Source organism: Pyxicephalus adspersus, chromosome 8 (assembly GCF_032062135.1).
Source record: "Pyxicephalus adspersus chromosome 8, UCB_Pads_2.0, whole genome shotgun sequence".
Lineage (NCBI taxonomy): Eukaryota > Metazoa > Chordata > Amphibia > Anura > Pyxicephalidae > Pyxicephalus > Pyxicephalus adspersus.
In genome coordinates, this window is record NC_092865.1 from 50,275,527 (window position 1) to 50,299,515 (window position 23,989).

Genomic DNA, 23,989 nt, shown 5'->3' on the forward strand with positions numbered 1-23,989 from the left:
TAATATAAAAACTGTCTCTATATTAGCTCTAATTGGTAATAAAACTTCTCAAAGACTGACCAGTTACTCTGTGCTATAATAAACTACAGCAACTTGCCATTGTCCTTATTTCATCTCAAAAACAAAAAAAAAATCCAAACTACAAAATGACCTGAAGTATCCTAGAGACTAATAACCGGCTGATCTGCAATCCTCTTGTTTATGCCTATGAGCAATGTTTATCGACTGCTCATTCATCTGCCCCCATGCAGCCATCACTTACATAGAAAAACAATAAAAAAAGAAACAAAGGGAAAAAAATCCAGAAAAAAAAAAGAATAGCCGCAGACGGTGCACCGATGCGTTTAAACATCGATGGTTGTAAATGTTTCTTGCAACGAAATGATTATATTGACAGAGGCACAAAGTTTTTCAAAGGCACACTGTAAATATAAGGACACTTTTCTGTCCTCACGGCAAATTGCTCATCTAGAGGACATGCAAAATCGCATAGATAATTAAAGGGTCGATATAACCAAAGCTTATATACAGATTTTTTTTGATGATGGAAGTTACTAAAAAATGTTTTATTGCCATCTTTGTCTTAGTCGGAGTGATTTTTTTCCTCATATTCTGTGCTATTCAACGATCGACACCAGGACAAGAGGTGAAGGAAAATCTCTTTGTGTACACAGGCTGGTATGATAAATTTTAATCCCTTCTGTATCCAGAACATAAAGCATGTTGTATGCCTGTAACCTTACAAAATACGCACAATGGGTCTGATTTATTAAAGCTCTCCAAAACTGGAAAAGATGGACTATCATGAGAGAATCTGAGTGATCCATCAAACCTAGAATGGATTTCATATAAATAATTTGCTATTGGTTAGCAAATGTTTTAATTTCTGAACTAGATCCAATCCAGGTTTGCTCAACCACCCAGGTTCACAAACGATAGTTTATCTTCTCTAGTCTTGGAGAACTTTAATAAATTAGGCTCAATACGGCCAACAGTTGTGGACACCAATCACACCTATATGAACTTGTTGAACATTCAAGTTCAACACCATTGGCATGGATTTGCTACCTTCCTTTGTAGCTTGAATCATCTTCACTCTTCTGGAAAGGTTTTCCACAAAAATTATGGAGGGTCTATTTGGGAGTTTGAACCCAATGAGCCAGAAGAGCATTGGTGAAGTCAGGAATTCATGCCTACAACCAGACCTAGCTCAAAAATGGAGCTCCAAATTATTGTTCAATAGGGTTGAGATCAAGGCTTTCTACACTCACATTCCTATACATTCAACTCATCAAACTTCATGGAACTGAGTTTTCATGGAACTGGTTCTCTGCACAGGGAATAGTCAACAAAAAAGAAAAGAGCCTTCTCCAAACTTTTCCACAAGCTTGGAGGAGCACAATTTTCAAATTATTGTATGAAGTAGAATTAACAGAACCCCTCACTAGGAAGACCTGAACTCCACCATTTGGATGAGTGTTGCCCTACTTTTAGAAATACAGAATATAGATTGTAGGAAATACCCAGATGATAACCCATGGATCATAAGGAAAACAGAATAAACATACCTGGTTTTTCCTTCAGTCTTTTTACAAAATTAAATAAAAACATAAAAAGCTACTTCTCAGCTAGTCTAGGGTCCTTTACTTAATCAGCTGCTTCATTAAATTGTATTAATTGCAACAAAATGAAGATCACTTTAGATTATTTCCATTGATCAGTCACAACGCCTTAAATAAAACAAAACCCGCCAGACCACTACGTCATTCTCTGCAGTATGAAAATTACTCATTCTCTATGAACAGCAGATACAAGTGCAAGATCTAGTTAGCAGTTCATCAATCCTCAGGTAAAAGGCTTTGTCAGAATGTTACAGAAGTGATGACAGGGATATCGAGAATAGAGAAATGGCAAGTTTTGCAATTATATAAAGGGTTTCTGGTGTAAAAATATGGGACAGGTACACATCAACGGACCACTTAATTATACACAAGCATCTTTGTGTCTTTGTTTTATGCAAGGAACATAGAAATAAAGAATGCTAAAGAATTTCCAGCACACACACACACATATATATATATATATATAACTGTCTAAATCTTTAAATACTCCCTTAATTTAATGTAATATAAATACAATGAAAGACCTGGTTGATCTGGCTTTTTAGGGTACAGTAGTTTGACTGTAAGAAAAGCAAAAACCTGGGGATGTCTGCATTACCATTTGGAAATCAGGAACTCAGGCCAATGACTCTCTGGATCCAATGGAGTGGTGCACATGGGTATGGGCGAGCATGTGAGTGGCCAAACCTTGATGGTGTCACATTGGGTTAGTGATACCATTGAGGTGAGCTTTGACACATGTGCTTAACTAGGTGGGAGATGGGAGCTAGTGAGGGAGCATTGATAACTAAATATATCTTGCTGGGGGTGGACTATCAGAAGTCACTCTCCCAATGCCCTGAATGGACTGGTAACACATTTCCACACCCTGTTCATAAGGTATGTTTTACCTTATGAACAGGGTGTGGAAATAGTAAAACACTGACCAAGCTTTTGGGGAGATTTTCTTTCTACTTAAGGTGGGTCAGACCAAACAAGAATTTTCTGTATGTAAACCTCAGTTTGGTTCAAAGCTTTATTCAAATAAAATAAATTTTAGGCTAGAGTTGGGTTTTAAGGTATGGTGAGGCAATGCTGCAGTATATGCGGTGCTTTTACAGATTTACTTAATGACTTAGTGACACCCAATGCAATGTGTTGCCTGCAATCTGACCTCAATCAAGCTCTGCAGGTTTTCTGGGAAAGCCTGTCAGCCAATTACAGGGATGAGAATTCTGGGAAACCCTGTCTACAGACGGAGAGTCGCTGCCACGGTTGCAAAGAAGAGAGATTTGAATTTTTTTGGCAGTTTTACAAAATTGTAGGAAGCTGAAGATTGAAATGGAAAGGTAATTCTTAATCATGTTTTATTACCAAATGACCCGTGCAGCGGTTATATACACAGTATATTATGTCAAGTTAAACAAAGATGAACTTTTTTAAAGAGGCCAGTTAGAAAAGCAAACCTTTCCAAGCAGTTTCAATGAGCAACAATTGATTGAGAATGACTATGTAGTATTTAAATCTACATTTAAATCTTTAAGCTACGAGGGGATTGATATTGCACCTTCCACTCATAGTTTGCAGAAAAGACTGAGGACTTTGACAGCCATGAAGATGACTCTGGACTCCTGTTGGCTAGGGAAAATTTATTTACTGATTGGATATCATGAAGATATTTTTTTGGCCTTGGTTAGAACACCTTGGAAAACACTGGGTTTAATTCATGAAACTCTCCAAGACTGAAAAATACAGACTGTTATGGAAAGCCTGGGTGATCCAGCAAACCCAGACTGGATCTGGTTCAGTATTAAAAGGATTATCCTAATGAAGCAATGTCTGCAAAATGTTCCCAATGAATACTCCCCAATCCTCAATTATTATTTGAATAAAACTATATAATCCATAAAAAAACTTTGGTAGATAAGGTGTTTTAAAATTCTAAGGAGGTTACAGGAACCTAGAGGTACATGTAGAAATTAGTAAGTACCTTCTCTCTAGTTAGAGATGGGTACAGGTCATATAAAGCATATACTAATGTTAACACATGTTTTTTTGTTAACAATAGAACATTTTTTTTTACATTTAAATGTTTATTTTGCAAAGCTAGTGTTGTCCATGGATGATCTTATTTTTTGTACCCCAAAAACAATTATTTTTTGTTTTATGGTGGTGTACGTCATGGTGGTTTTATGGTGGTGTACGTCAATTAAAGGGATGTGGTACCTTCTACCATGAATACGAATGAATACATCTACCAGTTCCAGATGGTTAAACTATTGTAAGCCACATGAAGCTATACATACAGCACCTTTGCCATTATTGCAAAATATAGATAAAAAGACTACCACAATGCAAGCTCAATAAATTTCAGAGCTGCCCTTGACAATATATAAATATATATTAAAGAAATGGAAGAAAAAGGGACTTTATATGGCAGTAATAATGTCTGTAAGATTCCAATTAGTAAACATATTTTTGAACATTCGATAATAAAAACATCCTTTTTAATATAAACATTAAAAATACATCAATCGAATGAAAGAACATCAAAACAATTGAAATCTTAAACAACCTCTATGCGTTTCGTGGAGCATGTCCACTTCTTCATTTTATATACATATAAGCCTCCTTATATATATAGTATCTCCCAGTCAATACCAATCTTGGAGTACAACAACCTTTGCTGTTATTACCATATCTGTGGTCGGCTCAAAATTCCTAATCTTTCACACCTTTAGAGTCCATTGAGGCAATCTGCAGCGACAGCAGAGTCTCCTCACCATCCCCCACTGCCGCCTAGGCCGTCTTTCTCTCTCCCTCACTAATTCTCTGCTTGAGCCCGTGAAGCGCAAAATTACAGATATTTCAAATTAAAAAGAGAGAAAAAAGAAAAGAAACTTATCAAATCAACATTAGCTTCATCTGAGTCTTTAAAGAAAATAGGCAGTGAAATATTACAGGCTGGGTGTCAGGAAAGGAAAAGGAAGTATGGAAGTATGTGGGAAAATGGTGTAAATTTACAGGTAAATTGCAACTATGCACCATTTTTTGATTAGGAAATCCATTTCAACATGCTTCATACAGCTATAAATGGACTTCTGAAGATAAAATTTTTACCACATTCCAGAATCTGTTGTTCCAAGAGTGGTGCATGGCAAGGAACTGTTGGATGAAAAAATGCTAGTAAACCCAGTGTTTTGGTAAAAGACATGGTTTCTCTTTGGTCTTTTTTTGTACAAGCAAACATTGCTTGTCTAAATTAACCAGCATCTATTATCATTCTGGAATGTAATAGATCAAGGACTGATGGACCTATTAAACAACACACCTATGGAAGGTGGTCATGGGCTACAGGTGACATCTCGTCCCTTTGGGTTTGTGTTCATGGACTTTCCTGAACTGCTTCTCTAAACTTAAAGTCAATAGTTCATAGGAACCAAAAAATATTGCAAGCTTGAAGAAGGTTGATTCAGCTTAGCAAGAGGTCATTTGTAGTCAGAAGTAAGTCCACAGTTGGTTAAATAATATCTCCCACTAGAGAGGGACTGTTCTTTTATGAAACCAAATTCCTCGATCCCTAGTTGTCTCTCTTTTTGGTCTGGTCTCAACAGAAATGCACTATTAAAACTACCAAACCTCAATTGACTTCTATATCAGCCTTTATCAACCTTTTTACCCCCCAAGGAACCTTCAAAATAATTTTAGGTCTAGGGGAGCCCCTACTTACAGCAATTCATTGATGGTTTGTGGGAATAATGTACCTTACATTATAGTTAGTTCTAGGAATACCTCTTACAAATAGCTAAAAAGGTCGTTGGTGTCATGCCATTGGCACTTTCAACTGATTTTGGCTCATTAAATAGGAGGACAATCAACCACAGTTTATGGTACTCCTAAGAACCTCTGGAGGAGTCCAAAGGTTTTGATGAACCCTGGCTGAGAATGACTGCTCTAAATTAATGCTTATTTTAGTTTGAAATTCAGTTTAAGGAAAAATAAAGGTGAAACATAGAGTTTTAGGTTTACAAAGCTTTTTTTGGGCATCTTTAATCCTTCATGGTCTGTGTAATGGAGCGGTTAGTGCTATTTCTAAATATGCACCATTACCAGTTGCTCCATCATAAAAACACCAGCAAGGCAATAGCAGCGGGTGATGGTTCCATGAAGATGCCACTGGTGGCAGTGGATTAGTGCATGAAGCGGTCAGTGATGGAACAGGGCTCAGAGGTAAATGTCCCCTAATGTGGTAAAAGTATGCCGTACAAACTTGCACATTATTAAAAATGCTTCCCTTTTTTACAACCCGGTTTTGCCCTAAATGCAGAGGCAGAAAAAGAAGGAAAACTAATAAATATAGATGTAGACCATTTACCAATTCCTGTGTACAGATGCACATATAATGAGTGCCGATTTTCTCCCAGCCATTATACATGGATGCACACAACACAGCCACTACACTGTAGCAGGCCTGAGTAATGAGATCGAGGGCGGACATGTCATTACTAAAGCAATCCCTACTTTTTCACAGATGATTTACACTCTAAAGCAAACAGGAAGATTGCTTGTCAAATGGCAGCTAAGATTTCTTATTGCCCTTGACATTATGGTTTACAAAAGAGAAGAGGCAAAGGCCACACTAGAGTTAGGTGGAAATCATTCAGGGCCTGTGTTGATGAAGATAGGTTTGGATCAGGGCTGCATCTCCAAGTATATTGCAATACAAAGGCAGCAGGTGAAATGCAGGTCAGATATAGATCATAGGACAAATGCACCTATCAGTGAATTCTGAATGAACCCTAAAGAATCTTCAACTGAAGTAAAAGGAAAAGCCGTTCACACATTCCAAATCCAGTCAAAGCTGTTCCTAAAAGCAGAAAAGTACTTCCGCTGTTCCCAGTTCAGTATACATTCTAATTATGCCTATATGTTGGGATAAATGAACTTCAATATAGATGCATTCAAGTTATGGTATCCCAAATTGGCCAATCAAAATGGACCCAGAAGAGAGCTTGAAGATGTAGTTTGGAGTTTGCAGGTTTTCCCTGTGTTTGTGTGGATTTCCTCTGAGTACACCTGTTTTCCCCCCACATTCCAAAAACATGCAGTTAGGTTAATTGGCTTCCCCCAAAAAGTTGACCGTAGACATAGACCTTATGACATATGACTGTGGTAGGTACATTAGATTGTGAGCCCCTTTAAGGGACACCCAGTAACTATGGACTTTGTAAAGGGCTGCATATGTTGGATCTATTTAAATACTGATTAATAATAATATTATTACGGAGTATGGAGAATGTAAGTCTAGCTATGTGTCATGGTAAAGCAGTGCTTCTTTAGCTGGCTCCTCAAAATGATTTTTAATATTGCTTGTGAGATATCGGACGAGAACCTGGTGTGTGTACAGCGCTCATCGTCCGAACGACCATCCTGGTGGATCCAAGGACGATGAACGATCCTAATGAAAGGGAAGGGGGAGAGCGCGCAGCAGGCTGCCACTCCGTCATTCTCAATCTCCTCTTTGCATAGAGCAGAACAGTGCTGTATGTATAGCACTCGTTCATGCATCGTGCAGTACTTAGACGTTGGAAAGGATCGTGAAAGATCTTTTCCAACGACTATAATTGTACGTGTGTATGCAGCTTTACATTTCAGCAAATCTGCTATTGGGTAAAGCAAACTTTGTGCTTAATGGACATTGAAGAAAGAAGTTGGCTGCCATCATTGACCTCTTTCCTAGAAATTGCAACTGGCTTTCTATAATAATAGGAACTACCATGCAGATTTAAAGCCCGGTTGCAACTTGAATCCCCAAGCAGCTGTTAAAAACTATACTATACTTAGCAATACTTGTTTTTTTTTCTCCAGCAGTACCCCCTGCAGACTCATTCATTGCTCACCAATCTAGTCTTCTTCAGGGGTAAATGGCATCACAACCATTTAACTCAGTTCTTGTGACCCCAGGAAGACCTGGGGACCTTATTCATTGACAGAGCCTGATTTATTAAAGCTCTTCAAGGAAGGACAAGATACACTTTCATCAGCGAAGTTGGGTGATCCACCAAACCTGAAATGGATCTGGTCCAGGATTGAAAACATTTGCTAGAAAATAGCAAATGACTTTGAAGAAAGCTATTCCAGGGCTGGATGGATCCTCTCCAATATTATCTTTACACAGATTAAGCCCTGATGAAGAGGGCAAATTTGAGGCCCTGAAACACATTTGCCAAACATAAAAGCCCCTTACCAAGTCCTATCGGGATGAAACTTTCTAGACATTAAGACTCTGGTGCTTCTGTTCTTACATTTTCCATCATTTTATGTCAATTGTTGCTGAATAGGTGGGCTTAATCATGTGGGAAGCTGCCTGCTGCTTGACAGCAAAGTACCGGAAATGCTGGTACATGCAAAGCTAAAAACTCTTTTTAAAACATGTCCATGACCTATGAAATTGCAGCGCAGCCCATTTGGTAATTTAGGGTTATTAAAAATGATCTTTAGATTTCGATTTGTAGCTGCTATCAAATTGTAAATGTGGCCAAAGAAAATGAAAATTTAGCTTCTTTGAAACCCTTGCAATACAGTTTTAGAGGCCTCTTACTTGCATTTTAGAAAAAGCCCAGAAAACACATTCAAATGACTTTCAGGTACACATGGTAACAAAGCAAAATACAAATGTGATATGCAATATATACAGCCGATGAACACACACAAGACACAAGATAGTTATGATGTAGGTATGATGCCCATGGATGCCCACATACAAAATCAAGGTTTGTAGAGTTTGTTCAGTTGCTGCAGAAGGGGTTATGTGTGTCGCAGACATGCGCACAGTCTTACACATAAAAAGCACAAGCTGGGTGAGCCAACTGAAAGTGTCTTATGATTAATGGCCCTTTTTAAATTGCAATTATGTCATTCAACAGAACCCATGAACATTAATTTACAATTTGCCAAGTGAATAATTGAATAATTATCCGCTCGCAGAATACAGTCCACTCTCTAAGAGCTGGGGAAAAAAATATAATAAAACAAAGAAAAATGTTTAAATTTGTTAGGAAGAAAAAAAAAAAAAGGTGAAAACTGCCTGCTGGTTTTCTTCGCTTCGTTACTCACTGATACTTTACACACCACTGCGCCACATGAGAAGACAACGCTTCACTGTGAGCAAATGGTGGAATGACATGAGACTGAGTAAAATAAACAGCATAGATTAAACTGTAGGAACCTGCTTCGAGGCTTTGGACCGGTAATCTGGCATTTGCCAGGAGGGCTTTCTTGTTGTCAAGGAAAACAGTCACGGGAAAAATATAGGGGGTGCCATTACTGACAGGCAGGCAGTTAGAATTTTCAGAAAGAGGTCAGCCATAACTGTCTCCTATAACAGGCTTCCTATAAATTGCAACTATATTGGGGGAAAGACGAAAAGTACTGTTGGTGACTCACAAAGATAAAGAAAACTAATGTTTCTTTATTATTCAGTTGCTGCATGCTAGTTTCTGGAGTGTGAATGGTAAGCACTGAAGCCAGTCAATCATCTAGCGTTTATGGGAGGTTATCCAGTTTTCCTTCTTTATGATATATAATAAAAGGGTATTAGCACTTTATCCTCAAAAGAAAGACCTTGTCACCACACAAACAAGGAGTAATAGAAGGGATGTATAGTATCTTTAATATGAATCTTCCAGCATTGCACAACTGGATCCGCATCATATCCAACTTTATGGGTATGGGCCAGATTATCCTCCATTCCACCAAGCAGTAAAGGTAAACTAAGGCATCTATTGGTGTCTTTATTCCTGTTTTCAACACAGGTCCTGTTTAGCATGAATACTATTACTTTTTGCCAATTTTCCAGTGTCAGGAAAATCAAAATGATGTTTTCTATACCGCACAACGAACAAATACATTCCCTAAGAAACCAAATTGAAAAGGTAAAACAGCCCCTTTATGAATGTAGCTACGTTATGCCCATTTTCCAATGCCAAAGCGAAAAACTGAATTCATAGCCAGAGGGATAGGCAAGTGTAATGTGTAACTTCTGTAACTAAAGTGTAACTTCTTGTGCTCATTCATGCCGTGCTGACTTCAAGTGTAATGCGGATTGCTGAATGTAAACAACCATGATAGGGCTTAGAACAAATGGAGAAGAGGCAGAAGAGCTTATATTTGATTTAAAAATCTATTCTTTATATATAGTCCTAACATGAAAAATCAAGAGAGAAATCAAATGGTAGGATGCTTTTAACAGACATTTGCTAGTTACATAGGGGCCAGCACTGTGGCTGTCCGGTTGTCAATACAGCACAGATTGGCTCCTTATAGCACCTACCAACCTCCTTGCAGTACAATAGACAAAAGTGACCAATCAGATTATTATTTTTCTACTTTCCTTTTTCAATTTTCTATTTTCTTTTTATTCTACCAATCAGTACTACTAGTAACATTGATGCAACATCCAATTGTGAATTCCTTGTCATCACCAAAATATGGGTTTGTAACAGTTATTCACCACTTATAACAGGATGATCGCATAAAGCAAAGGCAATTTTTCATTAAACTAAAAAATGCCTTTTTTTTTTTTTTTTTTTTTTTTTAAAAAGACAAGCCAAGTTTACACAAGAGGGACCAAAGAAGGTCAATGAAAGTGTTCTCCTCAGCCTCTTTTAGATGGGTACACCACCCGGCACTTTTCAGCAACCACCCGGCTGTTTTTGGGTGATTAATGAAATGTTGGGTCACAATACAAGGGGCCACAGGCCATCTATAGCTTGTTCCAACCCAGCTTAAAAAAATTTCCAGGGAAAACTGAATGTGATAACTCACAGTATTTACCAAGGAGTGAGGGAAGTTGGTGAACTGTGCCATCCTGGATGATGGAGTAGCTGCACCTTCAGCCCGTTATTATCATTGTACAGACCTGGAGACCTGTTATATTTTATTGAAAAAAAAACAAGCTAACTTTATATAAAATAGTTGTGACTCTATCACATACTGCAGATGGTCTAGTATATACATAACCTAAAGGGGCACTCCTAATAACAATGAAGCCTTGAGATACATGCATGCAGTTAGTAGCTTTTTATTTCAGTAATACTGCTCTAGTGCACATTTCACCTTCCTTACTTTTGTATCCTGGTGATCTGGGAACTCCTCTTGCTCATCTGTTTGTAAAACAGAAGAGGAATTTCCTAAAAAGAACATTTGCCAACTCCTTGCTGCCACTCACATAAAAAAGTGTGACATATGAACATTTCTGTGCCAAAAAGTTTCTGAAACCAACAGTTGGACCTGGACTTCAGGTAAGGAGCAGCATGTACCACAGGTGTTTAGATTTTTTTATGGAAAGCTTTTATGAAGTTTCCAGGAGCTATGTTTAAAGTCTACCTTAAGTATGGATTTCAGGTATATTTGAAACCTTTAGGGAAACGCTGTTGCTTTGCTCAAAAAAGGCAAAGTGATGTTGTCTCTGCGAAGTGCTTTCCTTGACCAATCTTTACTCATTTTACCTGCAGTTCCTCACCTTTCTTTTGCTTCGCAGCAGTAGACAATAATACCCTGCACGCTTCGGTATGTGGGAAAACAAACAGACTATTGTATAGGCCTAGTAGCCAATAGATAGCACCATCATATGAGTAGACAAGACAAGTTACCAATACAGATGTCACCACGGGCTACAGAAAAGAAAGAAAGAAACTATATTGGATTGGAGGTAAAGTAAGCAAAAATGTGCTCAAGGCAGGCTTTGTACATATATTTGGGAAGGCTGGAAACCTCTGTCAGTTTATAATTACCGCATTCCTTGTAAAAGAAACCACTAACTACAATAAATGAGGTTTAAACGTTTCCCACTTAAAACATAAAAACTAAAATCCTTTGCAGTTCTGGAAAAATAGACAAAGTATAAGATCCTTCACACAACAGCAAATCTCTAAAAATATGATTTTCCACAGGATTTCCTATCAAGTATGCTGCAAAGATTAATTTACTTGATTTTGCGCAGAGGAACAGCCAACTCAAAAGCACATTTAAAGCCCAATTGAACTTTCAGTTAAATCAGCAAAAGTTGTTCAAAGCCTTAAGCTACAAACACACTTCCAATTATTATCGTTGGAAAACGAACGACGAACGTTCATGCACCATATATACGAACGATCGTATAGCACCGATCCTGCACATAGAGTTAACGACACGATCGTTCATAGATATTGTACACACAATAGATACGATCGTTTGAGCGACAGAGGAACTATGTGCACGACAGAAAAGTGAACGGACGTTCGTTCATCACGCATGCTCTGAACATGGACGATCAACGAACGACCGTACACACGAACGATGTTCAACGATCGTCGTCCAATCCGATCCGTGGGTCCGGTCGTTCGTTTCCAGCGACTTTCCTCGTTCGTCGGCGTCGTTGGTTACTTTTTTACCAACGATTTTTTGCCCAATCGATCGTTCGTCGTTCGATTGGAACGATAAAAATTGGAAGTGTGTACGCACCTTTACACTTGGTTTTCTTTAGCTACAGCTGACGTAGACAAAATCCTGTCCCCTGCCAACTTGGTGCAGATAATAACCCTTGCACTGTGGGTGGCAGCAATGGTCTTTCTGAAGAGATCAATGCCCCCTGCTATATCAAACCCATAACTCTGCAGCCACCTAAGCTATACCCTTTATAACACAGGGACCTGGGTTACTGAGAAAAGTCTTTTTGGTCAATGGACTTTTTGAGGGACCACAGTATCCCAGGTTTCAGTACTTAGGTGGAACCAGCAGAGTTTTGTTTGCAGGGAAGCCCTAGCTGTCCCTGCTGGTTGGGTACAATTTCTGTCCTGGGGCTGGTTTCACTGGGAATCTGAAAGAGTAGAGTGGGGCAGATTCTCAATTCCAAGTACTACATTTTCCAAGCCTATAAAGTACATCTGGTGCTAAGCAGCAGAGGCTCTGTGTCTGTGTAAGCCAGTCTCTCTGGAGTTTGATTTGTATGGAGAGATGTGCTGGTTTAAAGCAAGCCTATACAGTTACTTTATGTTAGCCAGGAGGATACACCTTTGGTTTCACTGACTTTTGTTTTGTTGAAAAACCCCTGCCAGGGAAGATTGATTGTTTTTTTTTGCCTTTTTGGACATAATAAATACATGTAGAAGCCCTAAGGGGACACAGTTGCCTGGAGTTACCTTATTGCCGGCCTGCCATTTGAAGCTAACCCTCACACCTTGAACTAACCTCCAGGTCTCTGGGAAATCCTGACAATAATTATGATATGCCTAATTCATAGTATATTAGCTTAGTGGTCAATAGGAAAAATGCCTCTAGCATTGCTGGGAAGAAGGAAGAATCTCATTCTTACAGATAGCCAAAGCAGTCATTGGTGTCGTTTCTTTTGACAAGAAGCCGAAATTTCTCAAGGAACCCCAAGCAACCTATGAAGGAACCCTGCTTGAGAAACACCGCCAGTGTTCTCCATAGGCCCTGTTAGCCGGGCAAACTACCCGGAACTTTTCAGTAACCATACAGCTGTTTTTGCGTGGTTACTGAAAATTTGGGTTACAATACAGGGGACACCACTCAACTATAGCTTCTTCCAACCCAGCTTAAAAAAAAGTCTGGGAGGAATATGGACTGCCGTAAAATATAGCAAAGGTTTACTCTTTGAATTCAGGTCCACTTTAAGCCTAAAAAGTATGCTAAACCCCCACTTATTTGATTCCAATACTAACCTAATGGAAGCACTAACCTAGCCACCTGTGTTGTATAGTCACATGTGCAAAAATGAGCCACACCAACGTTTTTGTTTTTTTTTCATTTCAGGCCTTTTAAAATAAAAAACAAGCTTTCTATTTGAAATAAATTTGCAATGTCGTCTCCAGTGCCAAGTCTAAGAATTTTTTCTACATTGACAAACAGGAACCCCTTTCCCTGCGACAAGATTATGCAGGTGTGACCAAACATGGAAGGGCAGCTATTACACAATGAAAAAGCGACATCTGAATTGGAGCAAAAAAAAAGAAAAATAATAACTGAACAGAGAAAATCCTCTAAAAATAAACCTGCCTGGAAAGATATACTCATCACATTATGTTCCTTTAAAATTTAAAAAGAAAAAAAAAAAGCAATAAGATGGAGAGAGACGAAATCTCGCTGGTCTCATTACCAAGATGGTCGAGTAAAAAAAAAAAAAAATGCACATCCCAAGCTGCAGATGACAATCAGAACGAATGCAATTTAATGACACATTACTGGACTAATTATTATGAATGTATTAAAGAGTGTTCTGGGAGATGGAAAGTGTGTTTTACACTTTCTCCCACGGGGGAGGCGGATGTTTGACTGTATACTCTGCGTTACCAGCAGGGACAAGCTGTACACTGGGATCATTAGCAGCTAAACCAGCCTTGTGCGCCATTAACGAGCTGTATGCAAAGCCAAATGAATAGCAACGAAGGTGAACCATTCCAGATGAGGCAAAGTGCAACTGATGACAGATAATCTTTCTTCGCAAAACTAAGCTCGGGTTGATATAGGTTACAGTGCCCTACTATCAGCAAATTGTTTGATAGCTGCAAATAATGTGACTTGAATGATGCATGCAACAATCTACCAGTGCAGTCGTGCCCTACAAGGCATGTAGAAGCGAAATGGATAGTCACCAATGTTGTCTAAAAGCTCCCTGCTGATCTTTCCTCCATTACTGACTCACCATGTGGGGGCAGTCATCTTTTTAGAGGCAGGGGTTTACTTCCTCGTGTCAGAGTTGCCCTTTGGTGACTGGCGATTTGATGACTGATGGGCGATTATTTAGGAAGCACCAAGAGAGGTGACTAGAATCGGTGAAGTAAAAGCAGGGAGATCTTTGCACTGCCTAAGGTACAGATTTCTCTCCACAGGAAATCAGTAAGCAGTACAGTAATGACATTAGTAAACCTTACTACAAATCTAGTGAGCCACCCATTAAAGATGTGATCTCACATATAAAGATTCAAGTCAGAGGAGTGCCTAGGGACAGAAAAAGTTCTGGCTTTTTCTTCAATAAATACCACCATTAACTGTAGCAACATCATCAAATCTTGCTCTAAATCTAAAGGCACTGAAAACTTACATATTGGACGCATGTCTTGATGGAACCAAACCCTACTATACTTACCTATCCCTGTTCCGTCACAGGGTACTGCCATCTCCTTCCTTCTTGCAAACGTTGGTGATCGGCTTGATTGGCTGGGCCAGGACGATGTAACTGCCAGAAGAGCAGGAGTTCATTTAGTCCCAGCAAGCGCAGGGGAAGCATATAGCACCAGGTACATGCGCAGCTCAGCGCTTTAACAGTTCACCAGAGAGATCAAGTAGGTAAGAATGAATATTACAAAAGGGACGTCGTCTGTCCTATTCTGCTTTAATGCCCTGCCTGATCCAACATTTTTGAAAGGGGAACTTTAGTCCTACTTTATGTTTGCCATGTATAGAGCTTAGTGTGTTCAGTCTGGACAGCCCTGCTAAAGTGCTACTAAGCAAGAAGCCAACCATGCTCATGACACATACACACACACCCTTTAAATTTAATTTGAAATTAAAAAAAAAAAAAATCAGTAAATTCAGCAGTGCCATATTGCACTCTTCCTCCTCGTGAATATCTTTCCTTTGAAGTTGACTTTCCTCTAAAAGCCGTTCACCTTAATCTTCCCACGATGCAAACCACACAATTATACGCAAGCGCTCACAAAAGAAAATGCATAATTGTTAAAAAAAGGCAGATTAATTACATTTTTAAAACACTCCTAACATGAATGCAAAAGAGTTCAGACAATATCTGCCTAATGAATAGGCAGAAGAAAATAAAAAAATGCTATACTATCCCGGCTTATCTGACGCGCAGGGAGCAGACGCCGCTGCAGGGATGATTAATTGGCAGAGGAGTTTTGCTGGCGCTAAAAGAATTTTAGCATGCCACGTTGCCACTTGAACACCTACGTGCTCCCTGGCACAGCTGGGGCGATAAGGGAAGTGGGCAGAGCGAGCCATTTAGCAAAGAACGTTTAATGTGCAATTTGGCCAAATACAATTATGTATTAGAAGAAAGAATACAAATTAACAGTGGCATAACAATCAGGATATTTAAAAAGGTACAAAAAAATTGCATCTGGCTTAGCCTAGAACTGCATGGTGCCCACATACCGCCCTATACTTAAACGACAACCCATTCATGCACTGGTTCGATAAAGTGGTGGCATGGTGGTTAAGAGGTTAGAGTTTTTTCCCTGGTAGTGATGACGTCCTAGTCCTGATTTTCAAAGGACTAGGTCTGCATTGAGGGAGTCAATACATTCTCACTGTGGTTTCCTTAAGATATTCAGGTTTCCTTTGTATTCTAAAAACATCATGGAAATGACTTTTATTTTATTTTAGCTATATGGTGTATCTGTATAGGAAAAAAGACATTGGATTTTTAGCTTAGAGCTGTGTTTCCCAATCTTTTTAACACAGGGGAACCCTTGAAATAAATTTCAGGTCTTGGAAAACTGTTTCTATAATTGCTATATCCACAGCTTACAATATATTATGATAGTGGTCAGTGGGGAGAATTCATCTTACATTGCTGGCCATTGGGAAGAATGTCACCCTTACAGATCATTGCCAAAAAGCCAAAAAGATCATTGGTGTCACTTAAACTGACCTGAGAGTCACAATCTGCTAATTGCTCAGGTAACCCCTAGCATCCTCTGGAGGAACCCTGGTTAAAAAACATTGCCATAGAGGTAAGGACTAAGGAGAATGATGTAAAATGTTTAAACCCAAGAACATAAATTGTACATATTGCAGCTTATACAGTATGGTGTCAGCATTGGTTTTTTTCCCAAGGCTGAGCACATTTCTTGAAAATATTCACCAATCCCAATAGAAATCCAGGGCCCTTACAAACATCTTGCTCAATTAAGTTTTAAGTTTAAAATTGACTATGAATACTGAATATAATCAAGCTGATTGATTTTTAATTGGTTTGACTTTTAAGTTTAATCCATCTACTAATCACTAAAATCATATAATGTTTGGCTAGGTTAACACAGCCAACACATCCAAGGACTAGTGTACGGCAACATATAAATGTTTTTGGATTTAGGCTATGTACACATATCAGATGATTCTCATCGGATTGCTTCAGGGCTAGTATTAAACAAGAATCTGACGTGTGTACAGTGCTCGTCCGACATTGTTCATGGATTTGTCCTGGCGGACTCATGAACGACCGCAATGCAAATGAAGGGTAGAGAGCGCAGCCGGGTGCTGCTTACTTGTTCACCCCCCTCCCCTCTCCATACAGCAGAATGGCACTGTATGTACAGCACTAGTTCATGAATCTTTTGTTTTAGGAAAGGATCTTGAAAGATAAGTATACCATTGATATATGGCCTTGGATAGGCATAATATGCAAAAGAAAAGAAAAGAAGTTGCCCCAAATGTTTTTAGTTGTGGCATGCCCCCTAGTATCATATATCATATAAATAGAATGAGGAAAGAAAAAGGGGGGGGGGGGTCTTGTGGCAAATCAAAGAAAAAACAAACAATTAATAAAGTACACATTACAGAGTCAAAGGTACTTCATGCAGTAACAATGTATATTGATGCAAGTACAGTAACAAAAGTCAGTTATGTGTAGTGGCACACAGTTCATCGGAGGATGACCAGTTCTAGATATATTCGAGCCATGTAGTCCAAACGCATTTCACAGATAGACAGTTCTCTTTTTCAGAGAATCGTTCACATATGCTCAAAGTTTAATGAACTGAGGAAGGTGTGGCAAAACTGACTTGCATGAAGTAGTTGAAGAAATACCTGTACGAGGAATGTCATGCGTAAAAATTGGAGATATTCATGAGTAATATTTTCCCAAAGCTGGGATTCTTACTGAGATCACTGCCCACATTACTGGGGGGAGGTTCCAGTAAAGTGAAATCAGTTTAATTAGCCATTAAGGGGAATTGGCCTCAAAGAACAGCCAAGGGCTATTACAGACGGTGCAGTGAATCTGTTGAATCTGTCAGTAAATTTGTTGGATTCCATTGGTTGTGGATTAGTTAACGCTACACAAGTTGTATGCCGTTTGCAAAAGGTCTAGAAATCCGTTCAGAATACAATCAGAATTCTGATCCAAGCAAAATTATCCTAAGGGCAGAATCTCTAACATGTTGGCAGGGTTTCCAAATATTCGGGTGCAACTTTGGCAGCAGACTTCTCAGACGTATTTGCCCTCATCTCTGCACTCTTAGGTAGTTATAAGCACAGGGAATGCTATGCAGTGCAGTTCTGCACAGAATAAAATGGTTCATGTTTTGTATCCACACACGAAAACACTTAGTGTTCTTCTGAGAAATTTCACTTTTAGCCTTCAGATGGTTGAGGCCTGTATATACAGCTCACATAATGCAACAGTAATCCCCCTCGGACTAGACTGGAATTAAAAGGCTAATCCACGTCATGTGGGAGCTTCTCATTAGTCACAAGTGGCCAATTTAAACCACTGGACCGAAGAGGATAATGTTGGGGAATTTGACTTCGGAAACAAAGCACGGGGCTGATCTGATGCTGGAAAGTCTTGTTAATCCCGGACCATACAGGCATTCTGTATCTGGACAAATTCCTGTGTATGACAAAGGAAAAATCTTAACCGGGGTTTACCAGTTGGCTTCCTCAGAGTTGCTGGTGGATTACTTTTTTCCTTCTACTTTATCCTTTGTTATTATTCTCGTGTGTCCATATAGCACCCAGCAGCTCCTGCTGCACTTTGGTTGTGCCTAATATTTTCCACACAAACCATTGGAACATTTTCTGGGGGAGCCAATTGCCTAACTTCATGTTTTTGGTGGTGTTAGGGAAACTGGAGTATCAATGGGAAATGGGAACATGCAAATTTCTGTCTGGGATTCTAGAGAGGTGAGAGTTGAAAATAAGAGTGGAAGATACTTCTTTTGCAAAAAATGGCTCCTGGGCTTGAAATTGGCAACATCACCCGAGGTAAACAGTTTTGAATCATAGTCCTGAAACTAATTTGCAGACTGCAAAATGCAAAGCTGCACAATGGTCAAAGGAGCAGAGTTCTCCAGTAGCACAGACTACTTCAGAAAATGAGCATGCTAATTGTGTTTTAGGCCATGTTCCTGATTGTGTGACAACAGGGCCGTAGGTGACAGAAGAAGAGCGTTGACTAAAGGACATGAGACAGGGAGGAGAGATTGAGAATGGACAGATCAACGTCCTCCATCGGTGTTCAGTATTATTTTATGAGATGGGAGGCACAGGCCTACTGAAATACGTGACAGTGGATGTGACAACAGAATTGCAGGTGAATGCAGCAATGCTACAATGTAGGGTTACAAAAAATGTAATCTAGCAACTTCAATAAACACTGGTTTGCATGACAATACCTGTGACAAATGTGTTTTTTTCTCTAACATTCCACTTCTTTCTAGTGAACAGGAAAACACAACAGAAACGTCTCCAGCCTGCATGTGATTACCAAAGTTTTGCGGTCATAAGGATCACATGATCAGACGCTGTGCCGATTGGATTGCCATTATAGGTGTACAGCTCCAGTATAGATTAACATATTTCCAGCACAGGGAACTTAACTATAAACATGTTAATCTACAGATTGTGGTCATCTAATGGCTAAGCAAGCACACAACAAGAATGTAATACGCACAATTACATATGTTATATTTATATATTTGGACCATCTGCTACATGAAAACTGTCAATTCTACATGTGTTTTCCTCATTATGCAAAAAACAACAAAGCAAAATTACAAACATGTATAAAACCATCTGTTTAAAATGTACAAAGACATACATGCACACTTGCAGCACAGGATTTCCCATTTGTATGGGTTGTAAGGTGTCATTTTTATGGGTATAGGTTGACCACTGTCACAATTGAGCTCCAAAGCTGTCACCCCTGTTACAAGCAACCCTGGTGGAGATTAAAAGTAGATGTGCTGAAAAACGATGCACGGTTCACCGTTGTCACTACCAGAGAGCAATGACGTGCAGCTGACATTGAAGTAGGTGCATGAAAACAAGGTGAATGTGACTTGGGCAGGGGGTATTAGATTGTAAGCTCCTCTGGGGCATGATATAAATGGCTCTGTGTATTCACATTATAATAGTATTCTGCATGAATAACCAAGCCCTGTAACATCACTAAAGTGTGCTAGATAATATTTGCACCATGATACTGTAAATTCCAATGCACCAATAGGCCACAATTTTGGCTGCATGTGGTAGGTTTGCATTACAAAGAGTCTGAGCCCTAACCGCTTTTCCGTCACAGACCAACCCTTAAGCACATTGCCCTTGCCACGCTACGTGCCGTTTCCTGGGTTAACATGCCAATACCCGGCGTGTTTTGCTCAAGAAAGGAAAAAAAAAAAAAACTAACAAATGTATATACTCCATGGACTTCAATAACAGCCAAATGGTTAAGTGCCTCACGGAACAAAGCAGCTGTTTAAAGCCTTTGAAGTCAGGCGTGTAAATAGCAGGGCCAGAGTCAACATTTCTGGGTTTCTCTGTTTTATTACTTGCCTTGAAATTAAGGTAGAAACGGTCAGCCATCCCTCATCCTTATATTGCCATCTCCTGGTGACTGAGAAGAACTGCAAAACAAGTGCATGGGAATGCTTGTGAAAAATGTGCCTTCTGTGTTTGCTGTAGGGCTAGGGGAGCTCTTTAATTAGGGAATTTGATTACGTTGGGCCTCTTCACCAAAACCTGGCTGGTTATACAATCTCAATGCTTCTAAATCCTACAAGTACTGCACATCAAGACTAAATAAGTCAAATTATCTGTATGAAACTTTTTTAGATGGCTCCTTATTTCATGCTGCGACCCATTTGTTTACTTTATGGATGCAAAAGATGGCAAATGAATAAACATTTAGGTCCAATTCAAGAGCTGATGGAGGGGATCTATGTTCATTTTTGACCTGCATTAGAGATGTAATCTGTACTTGGCTGACATTTGCTAAAGCACTGTGTTTCATAAGAAACTTTTTTTTTAACATAAAATAATCGTTACCACCTTTTTATATATTAAATGTTGCAGATTTCCTACAGCCTTATGGCAGGTGTCTACTAATGATAATGGTGGCCTTTGCTACTTGTAGTCTCCATTGGAAGCCAATAAGACAGAGCGATAACACAGGAAGGCAACGGAAAGACAGGGACACCCTATGCAAGAAGTGCCTGAACACATATTTCCATGGCACAATCACCAGGGATTACTTTGATAATGATTTAAAAACATTTGAAATCATTTTGGAAAATACCAATAAAAACTGCAGCAAATTGGTATATATTATACAATCCTGCAACAACCATGCTTTTTCATATGTTGCTATAAAGTAGAATTATACTAACCCAAACTTCAGCCATGCATATTGCAAGATCTCTCTTCGGTTCTGACATCCTATTCCATTCTTCTCCCAGGTTCGGGAATTCCCATATTGATTGGCCATGGCCTACTGAACTAACATGCATGAGCAGCAGTTCATATAGCACATCATATGCAAGCAATACTTCAGCATTTCTAAACTGTTTATTTAAAGTTTACGTATAGACAAATTTTCTGTATGTATGTCTGAGTATTAAATAGTTAAAGGGTAAAACCCCAGCTGGATCATATTTTGCGTTGTACACACTACTTTCTGTGTAAATCCCCAAATCTCTAATATGATGAGGATATAAGAGATTGCCGGATATGGGTATGGGGAAATCTTCTCCTAATCAGTTGTCCCCAGAAGTGGTATCCCCATTGCACGGTCCTATGTCCAAAGACACTTTAAAGCTGAAGTCTGAAAACATTGAAAAATGTGTACTGCAAGAGATTCTTCCATCATAAGTAAGGATGCTGAGATCCCATTCACAACCTGGAGAGTTGGAGGAAAGAGGAGAACACCGGCTACAAACATTGAATCACTGTAGTCCCTGATGAACATAGCAAGCTAACTAGTGACCAAATCCTCCATCAACAAAAGTTGATCATTTTCAGCAGAATCTCTGCCAATAAATTTGAATTTTAAATACATTTTGAATTAGAAACTTAACTGACAACAAATCCATTAATGGATAACATTACAGGGCCTGATTTATTAAAGCTCTCCAAAACTGGAGAGAATATACTTCCATCAGTGAAACTGGGTGATCCAGCAAACCTGGAATGGATTTCCTAAAATTCATTTGCTATTTGTTAGCAATTTGTTTTCAATTTTGGACCAGGTCTATTGCAGGTTTGCTGGATCACCTAGCTTCACTGATAAAAGTGTATTCTCTCCAGCCTTGGAGAGCTTTAATAAATCAGGCCCACAGTGTTCGACCCAGCCACTTTTAACCTGATGTACAACACAGCACTTTTTTTTAGTAACCACCCGTCTGTTTTTGGGTGGTTATTGAAACGTTGGGTCATTATACAGAGGCAACCAACCGCCTACAGCTTCTTCCCAACCAGCTTAAAAAAATTCTGCATTAAAAAAAAAAAACTTTTACTCACCTTAAATCCTCCCTCGCAGTACGTCGTTTGTGCCAACAGATGTCCCCTGTCTTATGTCCAGCATCATTTACCCCATTTCCTCTGAGCCCTGGCTGTATTGAGACCCCTTAAGCCTGTGATAGAATACTTAACTCATGAAGTCAATGGTCCCTTGTGCAGCATCCTTCTGAGCACCTCTGGTGAACAGGGCCTGCAAGAGGCTGATACAAGCTCAAATTCAGGTATTTATACTGCTTGCAGTTCACAAATGTTTTCATGTTTAGAGAGTTGCATTCATTTGCATCTTTTATATCTCTCTAGAATTCAGATTTAAATTTTATTCCTACATTTTTTGGTGCTGCAGCTTCATTAGGACAGCTAACCAACCAAGCCATTAATTACCAACTAGCAAAATATCTCCCAATTTATCGATCATGTCCCCCGAAATCTGCGGACATTCAATAAAACGCAAGCCGTAAAATAAAACGGTCAATTAGGGCCGTAAATGGTTCCAACCCTCTGGAAAACAAGAAGAGACCAGGGGTCAAGGGCCGCTGCCTCGCAGTAAATTTCCACTCGATGCAAAATGCTTATTGATATTTATTGACGAAGAGGTGATGTCTGGAAAGAGTTTCTATTCAGAATAACACAATGCCGTGTAATATCGTGGCGAAAAGGAGACCAAATCACAAGGGAGGGGGTGGTACACTGTGGTCCCTTCTGTTGAGTTTCTGAGTTGCTAGGAGACCATGGTCCCCAGGAGCATGTCACTTTAAGGGAATGGGGGCTGACAAGCAATATGCAGAATGAAAAGGATGTATTTTATTGAAAAGGTGGGGGGAATTAAAGGCAATGCCACCAATACACTAGGGTGGTCATTTTTCATAGATGACACCTTGACGAAATTGTACAATTTATAACAATCTCAGAAATCTTTGTCCAATGTAGCCAGAGATGGATGGACAAAGGTGAGCTTGTTGCTGAAATTAAAGCTTGGTAGTGCTGGTGATGGGGGAGGGGTGATAATGATGAGGATGATAAAACTAACACAAATTATCATAATGTTTCAATTCCCGGACCAGGCTTAATAACAAGGAAAGCCCGCATGAATATTTAAAGACCAAAGAACTTATTTTAGTGCATTGCCTTCAGATTCCAGGAGCAATTATGCACTTTTCAGATTGTTCCGTTCAAAGAAAAAGACAATAAACACATTAAAATTTAATACTGCAAAGGATGGAAAAAAACCTAAAACAATTGATGTTCAATTTATTTCTGAGAAATGAGAATCTCAAAAAGCTAAAAAAAAAAATTTCCAGTCCATACGTGCCCTATGCATGAACGTGTCCCAAAGAGGGGTCCCCAAGAGTCTGGGTGGCTGCTACCACGCTATTACAATCCAGAGACATTGGGCCTGATTTAATAAATCTCTCCAAAACTGGAGACGATAGACTATCATAGGTGAGTCTGGGTAATCCAGCAAACCTGGCATGGACCTGGAAAACATTTACAAATAGCAAATGGTTTTTAGGAAATCCATTCCAGGTTTGTTGACTTACCCAGATTTTCCCATGATAGTCTATTTTCTCCAGTCTTGGAGAGCTTTAATAAACCAGACCTATTGATTGGCTACTTAATAAGCCATCATTGGCCCTGATTTATGAAAGCTCTCCAAGGCTGGAGAGAATACACTTTCATCAGTGAAGCTGGGTGCTCCAGCAAACCTGGAATGAATCTGGTCCAGGATTCAAAACATTTGCTAGCAAAAAGCAAATGATTTTTAAAAATCCACTCCATGTTTTCTGGACCACCCAGCTTCACTTCTGAAAGTGTATTCTCTCCAGCCTTGAAGAGCTTTCATAATCAGGGCC

The 23,989-nt window shown here is 39.3% G+C and overlaps 1 protein-coding gene across 1 annotated transcript in view; it reads right to left on the reverse strand.

The window, feature by feature from the left end:
• The window catches only part of CHCHD6 (coiled-coil-helix-coiled-coil-helix domain containing 6), a 161,763-nt gene that overhangs the window by 122,755 nt on the left and 15,019 nt on the right, over positions 1-23,989 (reverse strand). The gene's annotated exons all lie outside the window — the stretch shown is intronic.